The sequence below is a fragment of the Cebus imitator genome, unplaced genomic scaffold, assembly GCF_001604975.1.
Source record: "Cebus imitator isolate Cc_AM_T3 unplaced genomic scaffold, Cebus_imitator-1.0 Scaffold414, whole genome shotgun sequence".
Classification (NCBI taxonomy): Eukaryota; Metazoa; Chordata; class Mammalia; order Primates; family Cebidae; genus Cebus; species Cebus imitator.
The window spans coordinates 417,629-440,582 of NW_016107729.1; the positions used below are offsets into that span (position 1 = coordinate 417,629).

At 38.6% G+C, this 22,954-nt stretch overlaps 1 pseudogene; it reads right to left on the bottom strand.

Annotated features, from left to right (window-relative positions):
- Positions 1 to 328: 328 nt before the first annotated feature.
- LOC108289734 lies at positions 329 to 22,163 on the bottom strand (annotated as a pseudogene).
- Positions 22,164 to 22,954: the final 791 nt, after the last annotated feature.

Genomic DNA, 22,954 nt, shown 5'->3' on the forward strand with positions numbered 1-22,954 from the left:
GTAAGGGGAGAAGGCAGAGACCCCAGGCCGTGTAATCAGCAGCAAGGTGATTGTGTGATGTGTCTTTTCACAGTTGAGTTAGATGTGCCCCACCAGTTATGATGGGAATCAATTTAAACAGACTTTCTTGATCCCAGAAGTTCAACTATGTGGACAGCGGTTACACTTGACAGGATGATTTGTTATAGCACAACTTACATATTTCAAATGGGCAAAAAATAAGTATCATTTATAGTATCTTAAGATAAATTTCCTTTGAATGGGAGCTTCCTTTCCGGTACTTTGAGGTCTACAAGATGTATCTAGAAAATTTACTCCTGTGGAAAATGAAGACTGCTTAAATCAAATGGAGGGGAAGGGAAGGGCCTGTGGTTTTTCTTTTTGATTAATAGCTATAACACTGTCCTTCAGGCAGCTGAGGGAGTTTCATATTTTCTTTAGACATCATTAGACGCCGAAGCTCTTGCGGGACAAGTTTGATGCTATATGAATTCTGCCATTTTGCCAGCACTGATATGACTCTTGGGTCCACCACTCCGTTAGAACTATTAACTCCATTCATATTAATTTTTGTTACAAATCTTACAAAGGGGGGGTGCTTCTGGGTATTTAGGTCCACATTCTATTTTAAGGCTGTATATTTGGTTTCCATAAATTGTCTGAGCCCGTGGTGGCTGCCATCTTGCGTCGCTGATTTTTGTCTATTTTTAAACATTTTTTAGTAGTTGATTTAGTTGATCTAGGTTGTACCTTATACATCTTGACTTATCAGAATCAGCTTCTGATTCATAATATCTTAATTTTAGTCATGTATAGAAATGTTAATCCTATATAGCTGTATTCTCTTCCCCCTTTTTCATTGTATTGTTGAAATACATATTACATATATTCTTACAAACCTAACAATACATTATTATAATTATTACTTTCCTGTCTGTAGTTATTTTCTTAGCTCAATAGAAGTTTGCTCCCATCCACCTCCTTTGTGCTGTGTCATATACTTGCCAATATTACAAACTGGATATTTCAGATAATGAAAAAACTCTGGGTATTGATCTCCTACCTCCTCCAGGGTTCGTTATTACTATTTGATTTTTCATTTGTTTAGTGACTTCCAGCAAGTCACTAAATAAGATCAGGGAAGTTAATTATATACAGATATAGCATGTCTATAGGGTATATTTAAACATTAAAAAGCAAGGTGCAGGTCAGACGTGGTGGCTCACGCCTGTAATCCTAGCAGTTTGGGAGGCCGAGGTGGGCAGATTGCCTGAGCTCAGGAGTTCAAAACCAGCCTGGGCAACACGATGAAACCCCTCACATATGTTAAGTGTCTGCACCTTGCTTTTTTTTGAAGACAGAGTCTCTCTCCGTCACCCAGTCTGGAGTGCAGTGGTGTGATGATCTTGGCTCACTGCAACCCCTGCCTTCCAGGTTCAAGCAATTCTCCTGCCTCAGCCTCCCGAGTAGCTTGGACTACAGGTGTACACCACCATGCCTGGCTAATTTTTTTGTATTTTTAGTAGAGATGGAGTTTCACCATGTTGCCCAGGCTGGTTTTGAACTCCGAGCTCAGGCATTCTGCCCTCCTTGGCCTCCCAAAGTGCTAGGATTACAGGCATGAGCCACCACATCTGACCTGCACCTTGCTTTTTAATGTTTAAATATATCTTGTAGACATGCTATATCTGTATATAATTAACTTCCTTGATCTTATTTATGACTCCATATTATCTCATTGTATGTGTGTGATATAATTTATTTAATGTTTCCTCTTCAATGCATTTAAGTTGTTCCCAGTGTTTTGCTGTGATAAATAATGCCAAAGAGAATAACTTTATATATGTCTATATACATTTATGAGACATAATCCTAGAAATGGATTGGCTGAGTAAATTTGACAGGTAACAAATTTGCCAAAATGATCTTGAAGAGATTGTATCAGTTCATTTTCCCACCAGCAATGTATGAGAGTGTTTCTTCTTACCCTTGCCAACATAGGATTTTGTCAAGCCTTTTTATTTTTGCCAACCAAATAGATAAAAAGTAGCATCCATTTGTAGTTTTAATTCACATTTCTTATATTATGAGGGTCATTAAGTATCTTTTTATTTGTTTAAAACCTATGTGTATTTTCTTTCTGTGTCAGTTGTTTGTTACTCATTTTTTCATAGGGTTGTTGGTCTTTTTGCTTATCAATTTATGTTCACTCTTTTATAAATTAGGATGATCAGTACCTTATATGTGATACGAGCAGCAAAGATTTTCCCAGTGCGTCATTTGTCTTTGTACACAATGTTTGAGCCATGCAGAATGTGTGTGTGTAAGTAAATTTACTAATCTCTTAAGGCTTCTATATTTCCACTCAGAGGTTTTCTTTTTAAAATTTTCTCATAGTTAAAAGAAAATTTATGTTTAATACTTAAACATTTGATCTATTCATAATTTATTTTCATATAATATGTGAAGTATGGATTTTTAATTAATTTTTTTTGGCTAACTCTTCATTTCCTACAATGCCATTTATTGAATAATCCACATTTTGCACTAGTGATTTGAAATTTTGCTTTTATCATATACTAAATTTTTTCCGTGGACATATACCTATTTATCAACTTTCTATTATACTCCTTTGATGTGTATGTTTATTCGTATGCCAGTACCTCATTGTTTTAATTATTGTAGCTTTAGAATGTGCTTTACCATATGATCAGGTTAATCCCCCTTTATTATCTGTGCTTTTAAGGTTTATTTCTATTATTGCTTACTCGCTATATTAGTTATTTATTGCTGTGTAACAAATTTCCCTCCAAATATAATGGCTTATAAACATTTATTTTCTCATCATTTTTGTATGTCAGGAGTTTAAAAGTCTCTTTCCAAGTAGTTTCAGCTCAGGGTGTCTCATGAGATTGTAGAAAAGATATCAGTTGTGGCTGGAATCATCCAAAGACTTGACTGGTGTTGAAGGATCTACTTACAAGTTAGTTTTAGCAGGAGGCCTCTGTTCCTCACTGGTTGTTGGCAAAAGCCTCTGTTAACTCACCACATGGATCTCTCCGTAGAGTTTTTTGAGTATTCTCACAACATTACAGCTGACTTCCCCCTGAACAAATGATCTAAGGGGGAGAAAGCAAAGAGGAGGACATATAATTTTTATGACTTAGTGTCAGAAATGGTACACTGTCACTTTATCATATTCATTAGAAGTAAGCTAGCCACACTTAGGGAGAAGGGAATTAAACTCTACCTCCTAATGAATTTTCAGACATTTTTAAATCACCATATTCATTTTTCTGTATAAACTTTGGAATTTGTTATCTACTTTCAAAAAATAAAATCAATCTTCTTGATATTTTCATTAGGATCTATTTAGTTATATTGGTAGGTCAACTTTGAGAGAATTGACATTTTTATGTTGGTCTTCCTTAATCAAGAATGTAATAGACTTTTCCTTTTGTTCAAGTTTTACATTCCTTAACACTTTTTTTTCTTTCATATATATCTTTTGTGTCTTTTATTAGATTTATTTCTGGATTAAAAAATATTTTATTGCTATTGTAAGTAAAATATTTTCTTTTATTTTCCCTTCTAGCTGGTTGTTGTTTGTATATATGACGGTTATTGATTTCTAATTTGGTATCCATCTAAAACTATGTGACTGTAGATCACATCTCCTTGTGGTAGATTGAACACTGGGCCACAATTTCTTCCTAATCTGACATCTGTGCCCTTGTAATGTAATGCTGTAGAGCCTGTCATCAAGAAGTAGGGTCTGTCTTCTTCACTCTTCAGTTCTAGATTGGCCACATCGTTCACTTTGGTCAGAAAACATTAGCAAAGATGACACAACCAGAAGCTTGAAAAGTGCTTGTGAATTAGGGCTAGACCTCTGGCTGCTCTTGGAAATTTGCCACTATGTGAATAAATCTAGGCTAGCCTGGATGATGAGAGACTAGCTGCCTCCTATGATTCTAGACAACAGGCTGCCTACTGTTAGACATGTGAGTGAAGCTACCTGAAATCACCTAGCTGCCAACCAACCACTAACTACGGACATCCCAGCAATCAGCCAGGGTGGCCTAGACCAGGAGAGCTGCCTAGCCAGTCCACCAAATCATAAATGAAATAAGTGATTATTATTTTAAACCACTGCTACTTTTTCGGGTAATACAGAGCAAACACGGACAAACTATTCAAAATGCTAAATAAATTTAGTTAAAATATTGGTAAGGATCCAAATGTCCATCCGTGGGAAATTGGTTAAATAAACTGTAGTACATACAAACAATGGCAAAAACAGGGAGCACTGGCAAATAAATTTGTGTATGAAATATTGTGCCATGAAAAAAGCAAATTATTCAATAGTGTATATTGAATTATCTGACTTACCAAAAGATATGTGTGGTTTCTTGGGATGAGATTCTGAGGGAAAGAATACACCTTCTTTTTTAAATGATTTTACCTGGGCTTGGTGGCTTATGCCTATAATTCCTGCACTTTGGAAGACTGAGATGGGAGGATCACCCGTGACCAGGAGTTCAAAACCAGCCTGGGCAACATACTGAGACCATCTCTAAAAAAAATGAAAAAATTAGCCAGATGTTGGTAGCACATACCTGTAGACCCAGCTTCTTGGACGGCTGAGACAGGAAGATTGCTTGAGCCCAGGAGTTCATGGCTGTTAATGAGCCATGATTACTCCAATACTGGGCAACAGAGTATGACCCTATTAAAAAAAATTCTTTATTGTTTACAGTTTTGCAACATCTATGTTTCATTTACAATCATAAAACAAAACAGTATTAAGGTCTAGGTTACTTGTGATACATCCAGAAAAAATAATGAAAGATAAATGGTACATTTTCATGCCTGGTTTTCTTTTTCTTAAAAGGACAGAATATCCAGCTCAGTATGATATAAGGCAACCAGATAAATATGTTTCTCACTGGCCTGTTTTGTCCATATCAAGCCTCTAATTGTCAAGATGATTCTGTTGAAAGATTCTGAATGAGAGGCAGAAAAAAAGAAGTAGGTTTTAGTTTTAGGAAAAGGTCAACAAATTTTTTCAAAATTTTTGAAAGTTCAAAAGTTTTTTCATTATATCTAGCCAACCTATTTATTATAAATGATCTTTTTTATTTGCAAATTTCATTGCAGTTGTTTAGAAGCTTTTACTTTGAGATAATTATAGACTCACCCGTGGTAGCAAGGAAATGAACAGAGAATTCTGTTCACTTTTCCTCTGGCATCCTCCAATGTCAATATCTTCCACAACTATAGTACAGTCTCAAAGTCAAGAAATAGATATTGGTGCAGTCTATAGAGCGTATTTATTTATTTACTTATGAGACAGGGTCTGAATCTGTTACCTAAGCTAAAGTGCAGTAGTGTGGTCACAGCTCACTGCAGCCTTGACCTCCTGGGCTCCAGTGATCCTCCCACCTCCCAAGTAGCTGGGATTACAGGCTCTTACCACCTGGCTAATTTTTTTTTAAACCTTTCATGAAGACGGGGTCTCCCTATTCTTCTCAGGCTGGACTTGAACTCCTGGGTTCAAGTGATTGTCCTACTTTAGCCTCCCAAAGTGCTGGGATTATAGGCGTGAACCACTGTACCCAGCCCTATAGAGCTTGTTTAAATTTCACCAATTATACATGTACTCGTGTGTGTGTGTGTAGCTCTATGCAATTTTAGCACATGTGGAAACTTTCATAAGCACCACCACAGTCAAGATATTCAACTGTCCCATCACCACCAGATTCTATCATGTTATCACTTTATAACCACATTCATCTCCTGTCTCTCATTCTAAACCCTGGTGACTACTGTTCTGTTCTCCAACTCTATTATTATGTTATTTCATGAATGGTAGGTAAGTGGAATCATCCAATATATACCCTTTGAGTTTGGCTGTTTTTACTCAGCATAATTTTCTTGAGGTTCTTCCAAGGTGTTGTATATATCAGTAGTTTGTTTCTTTTTTGATATGGAGGTGAGTGATGTCAGTAAGATGGCCAATTAGAAGCCTGTAGCACTCACTCTCCAGTGGGGGTCAAGGTGGAATCACCACACTTACTCATCCCTCTCAACCTTTGGGCCAGAGCTGAAGCTTTGCATTCCCTCCTGGAGAAATGCTTTGGCAGAACTCCATCTACCTCTTTCAGCTGTGACTGTGCCCTGTCTCATGTGGCCTGAGCTGAAACTGTGCACTGCCTCCTACAGGAACAGTGCTTTGGTGGAGCCCTGCATCTCAGGGATAGTCACAACCCCCTCCACCCCAACTAGAGTAACACAGTGCTCTGCTGGAGAATTGGAGCCTTGGGCAAGCTGAGCAGTAGAGCATCTCAGGACTGAGCTGATGTAGTATCCTGAATCCCAGGGAAACAAAGCAGTGGCTAAACTAAAACACTCCACATTACAGTCCTAAAACTAAGCAACTCTAGTACCCTGCTTTCCTGGAGCTGAATTAGCCCTCTAGAGTCTGAGCTGCTGAGATACCACTTTCCCTGGGGAGGTGGAGTCATCGCTGTGCTGTTACCTGCTCCCCAGAGCCCAAATGACAGCCATAATCAGCCATTCAGAAGTACTTGCTGTCATTGCACCTGATCTCACAGAGTCTGGGATATTGCAAAGACCCACCATCTCACAGCCTACAGTCACCACTACATAGTGCCTCATCCCCAGGGACCCAAGTTGCCATTGAGTCCTATTGACTCTGCCTCCTGAATTATAGCTGACCCTGCAGTCTAGGCTCAAACTCCAGAGTACTCCTTTGGAGTCAGGCCAGGACTGTGCCCTGCCCCTCAAGGGTAGAATCACAGCTACAACCCAACCTCCTGGCCCCAAGCTGCTAGGGGGTGTCTCAGAGTCACATATCCTAGCACTGTGGGCAACCTACATCCAACCCTGCCACAGAGAGCAAACCTGTACCCCAAGATCCAGGTGCCACAATAGGTTTGCAAGAACCTGAGCCTAACACCCTAGCCCAACAGCTACTCTGAGTACCTGCATTTGAAATCCAGTGCCACTGAAGCTGCTCGTAGGGACATTAGACCTGACACCAAGAGGGATCCCCTTGCTAAGTCTCCATTGTGGTGAAAATGAGACTAGGAGGACCCAAAAAATCCTTGACAGCAAAGACATTAACAACCTAACACCACTGCCACTACCACAAACTTCTGTAGCCTAGGCCACTGTGACATCCATGGTTATTGCTGACATTGAACACAGCTGAATAAGCTGCATGGAGACTATACCAGTGCACCTATCTGGAAATGGAATCACTACACTCTTCCCAACTGGCACATAAAAACGTAATCCAGGTAAAAGTCTTTCTCTGTGAAAGCCACTCTAGAAATTTTGGAAGAGGTGTTTGTTCTGCTAGATGCACAGGCATCATCAACACAGGGACACAAGAAACATGAAACAGCAAGAAAATGGCACACTACCAAAGGAACATGATAACTTTCTACTAACAGACTCCAATGATTATGAAATCAATAAATTTCCAGGAAAGGAATTCAAAGTAATGATTATAAGAGAACTCAATGAGATGCAAAAAGATACAAGTAGACAATTCAATGAAATTGCTGGTCCATTCCTTTTATCTTGCTGAGTAGTATTCCATGGTGTGGACATACCAGAGTTTGTTTAATCATTTATTCATTAAAGGACATTTGGATAGTTTACAGTTTGGGACCATTAGGAATAAAGCTGTTATGAATATGTGCGTAAAAGTTCTTGTGCAAAAATGTCACATCTCTGGGATACACAACCAAGAATGTACTGCTGGATTGTGTGGTAAACCCATTTTTTGCCATATGTTTAAGATATGATTTATCTATGACTTATATCCCAGAGACATGACATGAGTTGCCAGGTGGTATGGTCTGACTGTGTCCCCTGCAAATTCATATGTTGAAATCCTTACTCCCAAGGAGATAGTATTAGGAGATAGGACTTTTGGGAGATGATTAGATCATGAGGGCCAAGCCTTCATGAATGGGATTAGTGACCTTATAAAAGAAACCCCAGAGAGCTTATTTGCCCCTTCTGCCATGTGGGAACAGTGAAAAGGCAGCGATCTATGAATTCTCACCAGACACCAAATCTGCTGGTGGCTTGATATTGGACTTCCCAGTCTACAAAACTGTGAAAAATAAATTTCCACTGTTTATAAGCCACACTGTCTGTGCTGTTTTGTTATAGCAGCCTGAAAATAATATGTTGGGCTATTATTCAGAGTGGCTGTAATATTTTACATTCCCACCAGAAATGTGTAAGTGATCCAATTTCTCTGCATCTTTGCCAGCATTTGGTGTTACTGTGTTTTTAATTTTAGCCATTCTTATATGTGTGTGATGATATTTCATTGTAGTTTTAATTTGCATTTCTCTAAAGGCTAATGATGTTGAGCATCTTTTCACATGTTTATTTGCCACCCGTATATCATCTTTGGCGAAATGTTTGTGAATGTCCTTCTGTGTCAGTGTCCAATTTTTTAGTGGGATTGTTTACTTTTCATTTTGAATTTTCAGGGTTCTTTATACATTCTAGGTAAAAGGCCTTTGTCTGATAAGTGATTTGCAAATATTTTCTGTCAGTCTGTAATTTGTCTTTTCATCCTTTCAACAGGAATTTAAAAAAATTTTTTGCAGAGCAAAAATTTTTTATTTTGATGAGGTAAAATGTGTCTATTTTTCCTCTTGTGAATTGTAATTTTGGTGTCAAATCTAAGAACTCTTTACTTAGTCCTAGGCTTCAAGGATTTGCTCCTGTGTTCTTTCCTAGAATTTTATAGTTCTGCATTTTACTTTTCAGATTGTGATCCACTTTAATTTTTCCGAAGGTGTGAGGTCAAGGTTGAAGTTAATTTTTTTTTTTTTTTTTTTTTTTTTTTTGCCAGTGAATGTCCATTTGCTCCTACATCATTTGTTGAGAAATGCTATCCCTCCTGTGTTGAATTGCCTTTGTTCCTTTGTCAAAACATAACTGGGTATATTTGTGTGGGTCTATTTCTGGGTTCTCTATTCTGTTCCATTGATCTGTCTTTCCTTCTTTCAGTATTACACTGTCTTGATTACTGTGATCAACTTTTAATAGCTGTATTTTTAGGTAGTATATAAATATATATCAGCCAAAATATGGTGTACAAAATATACCATATATTAAATACATATATATATTTAACTTTTATTTTAAGTTTAGGGATACATGTGTAGGTTTGTTATATGAGTAAACTGCATGTCCTGGGAATTTCGTATCCAAATTATTTATCATTCAGGTAATAAGCATAGTATCTGGTAGGTAGTTTTTTTATCTTCTCCCTCCTCCCACTTTCCATCCTCAAGTAGGCCCTGGTATCTGTTTTATCCTCTTTGTGTCCATGTGTTCTTACTGTTTAGCTCCCACTTACAAGTGAGAATGTGAAATATTTGGTTTTCCATTTCTGTGTTAGTTTGCTTAGGATAATGGCCTTCAACTCTATCCATGTTGCTGCAAAGAATAGGATCTCATTCTTTTTTGTGGCTACACAGTATTCCATAGTGTATATATACCACATTTTCTCTATCCAGTCTACCATTGATAAATTGATTCCATATCTTTGCTATTGTGAATATTGTTGCAATAAGCATATCCATACATGTGTCTTTATGGCAGGATGATTTATATTCCTTTGGGTATTAGTCTGTTCTCACGCTGCCAATAAAGACATAGTAAGGCTGGGTGATTCATAAAGAAAAATAGGTTTAATGGACTCACAGTTCCACATTGCTGGAGAGGCCTCACAATCACGGCAGAAGCTGAAGCAGGAGCAAAGGCATGTCTTCCATGGCAGCAGGCAAGAAAGCATGTGCAGGGAAACTGCCCTTTATAAAACCATCAGATCTCATGAGACTTATTCAAACTGTCATGAGAACAGCATGGGGAAAAACCTGCCCCCATGATTCAATTATGTCCCACTAGGTCCCTCCCATGACAGGTGGGAATTATGGGAGCTACAATTCAAGAAGACATTTGGGTGGGGACACAGCCAAACCATATCATTCTGCCTCTGACCCATCCCAAATCTGATGTCCTCATATTTCAAAACCAATCATGCCTCCCTAACAGTCCCCCAAAGTCTTTTAACTCATTTCACCATTGGTAAGTCCCTTTCAACTATGAGCCTGTAAAATCAAAAACAAGTTAGTTACTTGCTAGGTACAATGGGGGTACAGGCATTGAGTAAATACACCCATTCCAAAGGGGAGAAATTGACCAAAATGAAGGGGCTTTAGGCCCCCTGCAAGTCTGAAATCCAGTGGTGCAGTCAGATCTTAAAACTCTGTGTCTCACATCCAGGTCACACTGATAGAAGAGGTGGGCTGCTATAGCCTTGGGCAGCTCCACCCATGTGGCTTTGCAAGGTATAGTTCCCTTCCCTGCTGCTTTTATGGGCTGGCATTGAGTGCTTGCAGCTTTTCCAGGTACATAGTGTAAGCTACCAGTGAATCTACCATTCTGGGGTCTGGAGGACCATGGCCCTCTTCTCACAGCTCCACCAGGTAATGTTCCAGTGGAGATGCTGTGTGGGGGCTCCAGCCCCACATTTCCCTTCTGCACTGCCCTAGCAGAGGTTCTCCATGAGGGTTCCACCCCTGCAGCACATTTCTGCCTGGACATCCAGGCATTTCCATATATCCTCTGAAATCTAGGTGGAGGTTCCCAAATCTCAATTCTTGCCTTCTGTACACCCACAGGTCCAACACCATGTTAGCTACCAAGCCTTGGGGCTTTCACCCTCTGAAGCTATAGCCTGAGTTTTATATTGGCCCCTTTTAGCCATAGCTGTAGCTGAAGCAGCTGGGACTCGGGGCACCATGTCCCTAGGCTGCACACAACAAGGGGCCTGGGCAAGCCCATAAATCCATTTTTTCCTTCTAGGGCTCCAGGCCTATGATGGGAGGCGGATACTGTAAATGTCTCTGACATGCCTTGGAGACATTTTTCCCATTGTCTTGGTGATTAACTTTCAGTTCCTTGTTACTTTTGCAAATTTCTGCAGCAGGCTTCAATTTCTTCCCAGAAAATGGGTGTTTTTTTTTCTATTGCATCATCAGGCTGGAAATTTTCAAACTTTTATGCTCTGCTTCCTCTTGAATGCCTTGCTGCTGAGAAATACTCTAAATCATCTCTCTCAAGTTCAAAGTTCCACAGATCTCTAGGGCAGGGGCACAATGCCACCAGTCTCTTTGCTAAAGCATAACAAGAGTCACCTTTGCTCCAGTTCCCAACAAGTTCATCATCTCCATCTGAGACCACCTCAGCCTGGACTTTATTGCCCATATCACTATCAGCGTTTTTGTCAAAGCCATTCAACAAGTGTTTAGGAAGTTCCAAACTTTCCCACATTTTCCTATTTTCCAAGCCATCCCAGTCTAGGGAGTTCCACACTTTCCCACATTTTTCTGTCTTTTTCCGAGCCCTCCAAACTGTTCCAACCTCTGCCTGCTACCCAGTTCCAAAGTTGCTTCCACATTTTTGACATCTTTAAAGCAGCGCTCCACTCCCAGTATCAATTTACATATTGGTCCGTTATCATGCAGCTAATAAAGACATACCTGAGACTGGGTTATTTATTTAAAAAAAGGGGTGGGGGGCTTAATGGGCGTACAGTTCCACATGGTTAGGGAGGCCTCACAATCATGGCAGAAGGGGAAGGAGGAGCAAAGACACATCTTACATGGTGGCAGGCAAGAGAGCATCTGCAGGGAAACTGCCCTTTATAAAACCATCAGATGCCATGAGACTTATTCACTATCATGAGAACAGCATGGGAAAAACCTGCCCCATGATTCAGTTACCTCCCACTAGGTCCCTCCCATGACAGGTGGGGATTATGGGAGCTACAACTGAAGTTGAGATTCGGGTAGGGAAACAGACAAACCTCATCAAAAATATACCCAATAATGGTGTTGCTAGGCTGAATGGTAATTTTGTTTTAGGTTCTTTGAGAAATTATAGCCCTGCTTTCCACAATAGCTGAACTAATTTACATTCCCACCAGCTGTGTTTAAGTATATCCTTTTCTCTGCAATCTCACCAGCATCTGTTATTTTTTTTTTAATAACAGCCATCCTGACTGGTGTAAGATAGTATCTCATTGTGGTTTTCATTCACATCTCTTTAATGTTTGGTGATAGTGAACATTTTTTCATATACTTATTGGCTGCATGCATGTCTTCTTTCGAAAAGTGTCTATTCATGTCTTTTGCTTACTTTTTAATGGGGTTGTTTTTGCTTATAGATTTGGTTAAGTTTTGTATAGATTCTGGATATTAGACTTTGTCAGATGATTAGCTTGCAAATATTTTCTCCCATGCTGTAGGTTGTCTGTTTACTCTGTTGATAGCTTATTTTGCTATGTAGAAGCTGTTTAGTTTAATTAGGTCCCATTTGTTAATTTTCGTTTTTGTTGCAATTGCTTTTGATGTCTTCATCATGAAATCTTTGTCAGGTCCTGTGTCCAGAATGCTATTTCCTATGTTATCTTCCAGGGCTTTTATAGTCTTTGGTTTTATATTTAAGTCATTAATCCATCTTGAATCTATTTTTGTATATGGTGTAAGAAATGGGTACAGTTTCAGTATTCTGCATATGGCTGTCCAGTTATCTCAGCACCATTTATTGAATACGGAGTACTCTCCCCATTGCTTGTTTTTGTCAAGTTTGCCAAAGATTAGATGGTTGTAAGTGTGTGACATTATTCCTGGGGATCTCTATTCTGTTCCATTGGTCTATGTGTCTCTTTTTGTACCCAGTATCATGCTGTTTTGGTTACTGTAGCCCTGTAGTATAGTTTGAAGTCAGGTAACATGATGCCTCCAGCTTTGTCATTTTTTTTTTTTTTTGAGACAGGGTCTCACTGTTGCCCAGGGTTAAGTGCAATAGCACAATCTCAGCTCACTACAACCATTGCCTCCCAGACTTAAGTGATCCATCCACCTCAGCCTCTTGGGTAGCTCAAACTGCAGGTGTGTGCCACCATGCCCAGCTAATTTTTCTATTTTTTGTAGAGATGGAGTTTTGTCATGCTTCTCAGGCTGGTCTCAAACTCCTGAGCTCACATGGTCTGCCTACCTTGGCCTCCCAAAGTGCTGGAATTACAGGTATGAACCATTGCACCTGGTTCCCAGGTTTCTTCTTTTTGATTATAATTGCCTTGGCTATTCAGGCCCTTTTTTTGTTCCATATGAGCTTTTAAATGTCTTTTCCTCACTCTGTGAGGATTGTCATTGGTAGTTTGATACAAATAACATTGAATCTGTAAATTGCTTTGGGCAGTACAACCGTCTTAACAATATAGATTCTTCCTATCCATGAGCATGGAATGTTTTTCATTTATTTGTGTCATCTTCGATTTCTTTGAGCAGTGTTTTATAATTCTCATCGTAGAGCTCTTTCACCTCCCTAGTTAGCTGTATTCCTACGTATTTTATTCTTTTTGTGGCTATTGTGAATGGTGTTACATTCTTGATTTGGTTCTTAGCTTGGATGTTGTTGCTGTATGGAAAGGCTACTGATTTTTGTACATTGATTTTTGTATCCTGAAACTTTGCTGAAGTTGTTTATCAAATCTAGGAGCTTTTGGGAAGAGACTATGGGTATTTTTAGGTATATGTTATACTGTCTGCAGAGATAGTTTGACTTTCTCTCTTCCTAGTTGGATATCTTTTATTTCTTTCTCTTGCCTGATTGCTCTGGCTAGGACTTTCAGTACTATGTTGAATAGAGGTGATGAGAGTGGGCATCCTTGGCTTGTTCTGGTTCTAAAGGGGAACGCTTCCAACTTTTGTCCATTCAGTATGATGTTGGCTATGGGTTTGTCATGGATGGCATCATGGATGTCATGGATGTCATGAAGGAGGTATGTTCCTTCAATGCCGAGTTTGTGGAGGGTTTTTTACATGAATGAATGTTGAATTTTATCAAAAGCCTTTTAAGCATCTATTGAGATGATCATGTGGTTTTGATTTTAGTTCTGTTTATGTGGTATATCACATTTATTAATTTGCATATGTTGAACCAACATTGCATCCCAGGGATGAACTGTACTTGATCATGGTAGATTAGCTTTTTGATGTGCTGCTGTATTCAGTTTGCTAGTGTTTTGTTGAGGATTTTGGCATCTATGTTCATCAAGGGTATTGACCTGAAGTTTTCTTCTTTTGTTGTGTCTCTGCCAAGTTTTGGTATCAGGATGATGCTGGCCTCATAGAATGAGTTAGAAATGAGTCCTCTTCCTTAATGTTTTGGAGTAGTTTCAATAGGAATGGTACCAGCTTTTTACACATCTGGTAGAATTCAACTGTGACTCCATCTGGTCCTGGGCCTTTTCTGGTTGGTAGGCTTTTTATTACTGGTTGAGTTTTGGAACTCAATATTGGTCTGTTCAGGGATTCAACTTCTTCCTGGTTAAATCTTGGGAGGTTATATGTTTCCTGGAATTTATCACCCTTTCTTGTAGGTTTTCTAATTTGTGTGTTTCCAGGAATTTATCAACCAACCATTTCTTCTAGGTTTTCTAGTTTGTGTGCATAGAAGTGTTCATAGCAGTTTGTGAGGGGTTTTTGTATTTCTGTGAGGTCAGTGGTAATGTCCCCTTTGTCATTCTGATTTTGTTTATTTGGATATTTTCTTTTTTTCTTCATTAGTCTAGCTAGTGGTCTATCAATCTTGTTGATTCTTTCAAAAAACAAATGCATGGATTTGTTGATTTTTTTTTTGGATTGCAGAAATTTATTAAAATTGGAGATGTTGTTTAATCCTCTTTTGCCATGAGACTCCATCAGGCTGTCTACAAAGTCCACTGGGAGGCTGAGGATCACCTGAGTCCAGGAGTTTGAGGCTGTAGTGAGCCTCAGAGAGCCACTGCACTCCAGCGTGGGTGAGGCAAGACCCTTTCAAGGGTCTCAAAACTGCATGCTTGCTTGCTGTGGTCATTAAAAATTCTAGTTTTTAGGATAACAGAGGTCTGCCTGCATTTCTTCAAGCATGAATCCTGAGTACTAAAATTAAGGGACAATACACAATAAGGCAACTTGCATACAATTAAGAGTAATCCAAATCACTAAACGTTATAGAATGGCTATATTCCCTTTTTCAAGGGTATAAACTGGAGTGTTACAACCATATACATTGTTGATCTTTTTAATGGTTTTTGAGTCTCTTTTTTCTTTCAGTTCAGCTCTGATTTAGGTTATTTCTTGTCTTCTGCTAGCTTTGGAGTTGGTTTGCTCTTGTTTCTCTAGTTCCTCTAGGTGGGATGTTAGATTGTTAATTTAAGATCTTTTAAAAATTTTTATATGAGTGTTTAGTGCTATAAACTTTCCTCTGAACACTGCTTTAGCTGTGTCCTAGAGATTCTAGTATGTTGTATTTTCGTTCCCATTAGTTTCAAATAATGTATTGATTTCTGCCTTAATTTAATTGTTTACCTAAATATCATGCAGGAGCAGATTGTTTAATTTCCATCTAACTGTATGGCTTTGAGATAATAACTTGTTTATTGTTTAGAAAGGTGAGCAAACTGGGGATAGGAAGAGAAGGAGCTATCATTTATTTATTATTTAAATGTACCATAGTCTTCATGGTATGATTTCAACAAAGCCACAAAGTAGATGTTAATATTCTTATCTTATGTAAGAAGAAGTTGAGTTTCATAGTGTATGAATAACTGGCCAGAATCATAGATATGAGTGCAGCTTCTTAACCTTTATTTTGGAGAGGTTGCTTGGGCAAGTATCTGTGAGGCATCTGGAGCCAAGTTCATATCACTTGAGGGAAATATGAACTCTGATGGTGCCAATTCAGCCATGGATAATCTCTTCATGGTAGGATGAGTTTGGAAAGAAAGATATTTATGCAGGTTCCATGGGTTTCATAATTCTGTATTCTGAATGGTGCCCTGTCTTTGTGTCCTGCTTTGCCATTCAGAGGTGCTTAACTAATTAAGGGCCCATTTGGCCACGTTAACAGAAAATTATGTTTTTTACATCTACAAGTACCTTTTTCTTTGATGTTCAAAGATTCCAAGGGTACTTACTCAGTCCAGAGTATCAATCTTGTTTTTTCTTACTGCATACTGACACTGGACAGCCCACACAACTCAGGAAAATGAACTGTTCATTATAGCTATTGCAATTGTTGCTAACCTCAGTCTTTCTTTTTTTTTTAAGACAGAGTCTCACTCTGTCACCCAAGCTGGACTACAATGGTGCAATCTTGGCTCACTGCAACCTCTGCCTCCCGGGTTCAAGTGATTCTCCTGCCTCAGCCTCCTGAGTGGCTGGGACTCCATGCCCAGCTAACTATTTTATTTTTAGTAAAGATGGGGTTTCACCATATTGACCAAACTGATCTCGAACTCCTGACCTTGTGATCTGCCGTCCTTGGTCTCTCAAAGTGCTGGAATTAAAGGCGTGAGCCACTGCACCCAGCCTAACATCATTCTTTCTTGAGGAGAGGCCAATATTGTCCTTTCACCAGTCTTGACACATTTGTTGCTAAAGCATGTAGCTAAATAGATTTTCTACTTGTCTTCTCTGTTGCCAGAATGCTGATGCATGGTGAGCCCCAACCCATGGGGCTTCAGACTGAGACTCCTTCACTTTTAGCTTGAAAATAGGGATATCAATCCTTCAACAAAGCTGGCCCCTTCCAGATTACTCTTATTTTCTAGTCCTGCCCCTTCCCTAACAGAATCTGAAAGGACTCCCTCTTAATGGGGCTCTCAGCCTTACACAGGCATTGTCCATCAAGATGTAGTTATGAGAGGGAGAAACCAAGGCCTGGATTATCCAGACAGAAATACTGAGAAAAAAATCTTTCAGAAGCTGCTGAGGTGAAAGTGGGGTTGACAAAGACTAAGGGATTATGGAAGAGACCACCACTCATGAAGCATGTACTGATATGCCAGGAAATGAGATAATGTGTTAATCATGACTTTGTATTTTATGATGGTTTGACATCTTAGGAGCGCTACTGGGAGGGGAGAGACTGTTCCTTCCTGGGCTAGTTAATTCCTAGACACACTAAATAACTCGCCTGGGAGCACACCTTTCGTATGCTACACAGTAAATCCAAAGCCACACCCCAAACCTTTGGGGCCGTGGCTGTATCTATCCAACTACCACACACCAAGCCAATATTTGTCCTCCCCTAAATCACCCCTGGGCCAGGTACCTAAGAACTAGAGCCCATCCCTATAGTCCAGAGTCTGTGGAAATTACCCAAACTAGCAAATTTTAAACATTTACCCTGCCTTGCTCCTTCCTTCTCATGGAAATCACAATAAAGGCTTTGGGCCATGCTTTCCTCCTGCTCTTTATGCCTTCTAACTGACCCAGGTGCTTCCACTTGTGGTCCTGAGTGGCATGGCATGTCCCCTCCTCTTGAGAACTGAATTACAATGAAATCTTCTTTCAATGACATTAGCCTTTCTCTGCCATCACTCAGTCATCTCTAAAAGTGAAAATCCTACAAGTACAATAAAGACACATAGGCACTTTATACATGTAACCCCATCAAACTCTCACAATTAAGCTCAGGTTTTTCTGACTTTATAGCCCATGCTTTTAAAATTTCAACACAACACCGACTCCCTTGACCCTGCATTTACCCTGTAAGTCCTCACCCTAGAAGGACTAGAAATCAAAAGTGTTGGATTATAATTCAGCTAGGACCCTACTTTGGACTGAATTGTGCCCCCCTTCACCCTGCCCCCAAATTCATATGTTAAAGTCTTAACCCCCTATGTGACTGTATTTGAGATGGAGTCTTTAAGAAGGCGGTTAAGGTTAAATGAGGTCATAAGGGTGGGGCTCTGATTTAATAGAACTGGTAGCCTTATAAGAAGAAGAGACATCAGAACTCTTTCTTCACCATAGGAAGATACAGGGAGAAGGTGGCAGTCTGCAAAGCCAGAAAGAGAGCCCTCACAAGAACCTAATGATGCTAGTCCTGATCTCAGACTCCCAGCCTCCAAAACTGTGAGAATATTGATTTCTGTTGTTTAAGCTACCCAGCCTATAGCATTTTGATACAGCAGCCCTGAGTTGACTAAGATAGCCCCTACCTCATTTTTATACCTTGGCCAGTCACTTCTCTCTGAACATTAGTTACTTGTATAACCATAAACAGTTTTATTTGTAGAGGTACAATTTATTAAGACGAAATCTCAGTTCTGCTTCTGATTCTGTTACAGAAAATCACAAAAGTCTGTCAGTCTCATGCTAAAAGTCAAAACAACCCAGACATAATTTTAAAAAATGCTTCAGAAAACTGAAGGGCCAGGTATGGTGGCTACTAGGGCCACTGAGGCCAGGAGTTCCAGACCAACCTGAGCAACATAGCGAGACTCTTATCGCTACAAGAAAGAAAGAAAGAAAGAAAGAAAGAGAAAATAAAGAAGAGACTAAAGACAAAAAGAAATCTAGAAAGAAAAGAAACACAAACTCCAGAAGGTAGCCCTTATCTAGGAAAAATAAGCCTACAGCTATTCTCATCACTGGAGCAAGGACAGGGTCGGGGGGACACCATGGATGGGAATAAGGAGAAATCAGCTCGTTTTTCACCAAGATACAATAACCACATATGGGCTAGTGAAACAGATTAATTCCCAAGGATAAATAGCCACAGAGCAAGTCTGCATTCACTCATTCACTTTTTCCCATGGGTCATTATACAACAGTAGTGGGTATAAAAGTTGAGAGGAGAGAAGAAAAGCTAAAAGAGGTCCCCTGTTGGGGTATGTGGAATCTTCTGCAAGTTCAAAGCTCTTTCTGGAGGCAAGGTAACAGGGAAGGCGAGTGGAGAGAAATCCATCAGAGGTACTCTAATGTCCAACTGTAAAAGTTGAGATAGGTCAGGAATCCTCACAAGCAATCCAGACTGTCAACTACCAAGGCCTAGAGAATCAATAGGAGAGCTAAGATACTCCTTTGAAACATTCTGGACCTTCATGGAGAGTAGAGAGTTTGTCCTCCAAAGGCCAGAGGGTGGGCAGCAAGGCTTCAAGAGACCTCCACACACAGAAACAGGAGACTAGACTGAAGAACAAAGAAAACTCCCAGCAACTCATAACCTGGCAGTTTGGCTGTAAAGCAGGAGGAGACTCCCCCAGGTGACATGGCTGTAAAGCACAAGTGGATCTCTGGGATGTTGTTAGTTCTCAGATCCCAGGATCTACTGAAGAGAAAGCCCTCATTCCACTCCATAATACATGAAGTCAGGGGTGAATAGAAACTAATTAAAACCACAACACAGACAAACACAGTGCAACTACTCATCAGATAGACTTAGTTCCACTACAAGAGCCTGACACAGAAGAGGAGATGCATCTGGAGATGGTCTTTAATGGAGATCACTACCAAGAAAGAAATCTGCTTTGTGTGTGTGTGTGTTTTTTTTTAGATTACAGTTTTATCTCTTGCTGTTTACTAAATGTAAATTGTGTGTGTTTGCATGTATGTGTTTGTGTTTTGTGTGTGTGTGTGTGTGTGTTGGGTGTGTGTGTGTGTGTGTGTGTATCCATATGCAAAAAAAGAACTTGGATCTATACATTGCACCATTTCACTATACATAAAAACTCAAAATGGATCACAAGCTGAAATGTGAAACATTAAACTATAAAACTTCTTAAAGAAAACATGGTAGGAAATCTTTGGACCTTGAGTTGGGCAACAGTTTCTTAGATACAGCACCAAAAGCACAACCCATATAAACAGATCAATAAATTGAGCTTCATCAAAATTGAAAACTGCTATTCTTCAAAAGACAATGTTAAGAAACTGGAAGACAAGCCAGATGTCACAGACTTTGAGAAAATATTTACAAAGCAATTATTCGATAAAGAATTTGTTTCTAGAATATATGAAGAACTCTCAAAACTCAGTAATAAGAAAACAATGTTTTGTGTGGGAAAAAGATTTCAACAAAGACTTTACCATATATAATATATATAGATGGCAAATGAGCCCATGATAAAAAAAAGTTCAACATCATTAGTAATTGGAAATGACTAATTAGAAATGCAAATTAAAAGTAAAATGAGATACTATTGCATATCTGTTAGAATGGCTAAAATTAAAGAGACTGACCATTTCATGTGTTGGCAAGGATATGGTGGAAACAGAACTCTCACATGCTGGTTGTGCATATGAGACACATATGTAAAATGTGTGATTGTAAAATGGTAGAACCACTTTGGGAAACAGTTTGACAATCTCTTAAAAAGTTAAATGTACACCTACTATGTGATCCAGGCATTCTACTCCCAGGTATTTACCTGAGAGAAGCTGAGTTTCAGCCAATCACAGGCAGTCAGCTGTTTAAACCATGTTCAAATAAGGCAAATGCAGAGCTGTAACCAATCCACCTATTTCCTTATCTCACTTTTGTTTCTCTTATAACATTTCTTTTTTTCTGTTCATAAATGTCATGTGGCCATGTGGCAGCCCCAGAGCCTGATTTGCTAATTGTTCTTTGCTTAATTAAACTCTAAGTTTAAAAAAAAAAAAAAAGAAAGAAAGAAAATAGATGCCCCTACAAAGACTTGCGACATAAATGTTTGTAACAGCTTTATTTGTAATAGCCTCAAAATGGAAACAAACCAAATGTTCATCAACAGATGACTGGATAACAAATTGTAATATAGTTGTACAGTGGAATAGTACTCAGCAAAAAAATTGACTTTTGATAAATGTGATGACATGGTGAATCTTAAAATAATTATGCAGAGTTAAAGAAGCTAGACAACAAAGAGTAGATACTGTGTGATTCCATTTATATAAAACTAGAAAATGCAAACCATCATGACAGAAAGCAAATCAGTGGCTGCTTGGGAATGGGGCAGTGAGGCCAAAGAAAGGGAGGAATTACAAAGGGGAACAGAAAACTTTTGGAGATAATTGATACGTTCATTGTTTTGGTGGTGATCATTTCATGGGTGGATACATATTTTAAAACATCAATTTGTATACTTTAAATATTTGCAGTTTATTTTATAGATATTATATCTCAAAGAGCTATTTTTACAAAAACAATTCCTAAACACGAGATAGTCTACACTTAAGAGTATGGGCAATACTAATGGTGTGGAGAAACAAGAACTTTCATCATTGCTGTAGGAGTCCAAATATGCCCAATTATTTTGGAAAACTAGCAGAATTTACTGCAGCTAAACAAGCACCTAGCCTATGACCCAACAATTCCATTGCTTGGACTATAGTCAAGAAACAGAGGGCATATGTCTACCAAAAACACATTTAAGAATATCCATAGTAGCTATTCATATGATCAAAAGAATGAAAAAAAATCCATCAGTAGTTGAATCTGTAAATTTTGGCATATTCATGCAAATAAATACCACACAGGAAAAAATGAACCATTGCTACAAACTGGCAACACATGGAGGAATAGCAAAGACATAATGTTGAGTGAGGTGAGCCAGACATGAAGAAAACGTGCTCTCTGTTTTCATTGTTATGCCACCCAGAACAGGAGAAACTAACTAATGGTGACAGAGATCAAAGTACTGCCTACCTTTGAAGAAGTGTTGATTGGAAGGAGGCATAGGGAGCCTTTGGGTTGCTGGATAAATTCTAAATGTTGATCTCTGTGTTGATTACACAGGAGTATGTAAAAATTCCTTCAACTGTTCATTTAAAATGTGTTAACTTACTAAATAGAAGTAATACACTAATGAAAAGTAAAACAAAAACAAATAAGTGAACGGACACTCAAATTCCATGATTCAAAGAGAGAGAGAGACTGGTAAGGAGAAACACAGATGTGTAAAACATAATTTCAAGAAATTAGGCAGTGGACACTTCACGAAGAATTTTAAATTATAAATACAGAGTTTCTCTTGCTATTTTTTTTAGGAGTTCTTAGATGGTTCTCACTTCCCCCTCCCAACCTAGTTGTCTTCCAAATCTAGTTGTCTGTGAGTTATTAAGGATTACTGAAAATTTGTTTTTTATAAACTAAAATTAGCACATTAATAGGGTTTACTGATTACTCTAAATTAGTATCCTACAAAGAAGTCTGGCTGTGTGCAATGTACATAAGTAGTTAGAATTCCCCTAATTTTCAGAAAAACCATTTACCAATGCCATGGTTTTTGGTTCCTGCCTTCTTGCTTTGTAATTATCATTTCCCATAAGTGTAGATTTATATCACAATGCTTTATGTTTATGATTGTGATTAACAACATGTATGCATTTTGCTTCAGATATTAATATTCATAAGGATAATGCTAAAGCACGTGTATATTGTTCAACCAAACTTGACTTTTTAAGTGACAGTTCATTATAATTACTCAGTACTTTTTCCTCGGAAAAGTAGCAATAGGTGGAGTAAAGTAAGTTATGGGATTGTTTTCTCCCCTTACAAAATATACCACAATCAAAAGTTTGAAGATCACTGTCTTTATTATCATCTTGCCTTTAATTTTGGCCTTCCTTCTCCAAACAGTCACACACGCACATACACAAAATCACTTCAGTCTATACTAACAAACTGTGATTGATGATCTTTTTCAACACACACACAAAAATACAATTGTGTCATTTCTTTTACTCAGAATATTTCAGTTTTTACATTGCTTTCAGCAATGATTATTAACATATTTCAGGTAGTTTTCCTTTTGAGAATAAATAAATAACAAATAAAGCTTTTTACTTTCTTCTGAGAAAAATGTACAATATAATTTTATGTAATTTTGGAGGTTTTGCAACACCTCTGAAGCCTATCCATAGATCTTCTAGGGATCCCTCATCTCACCTATACAATAAAAATGGAATCTCTTTTGAATAGCATAAAAGAGTCTTCCTTTTCCCAGCCAAGCTCTTCACTTCCACTTCCTACTTCAAAAGGAACTTCCACAGCATACCATGTTATCTCTTGT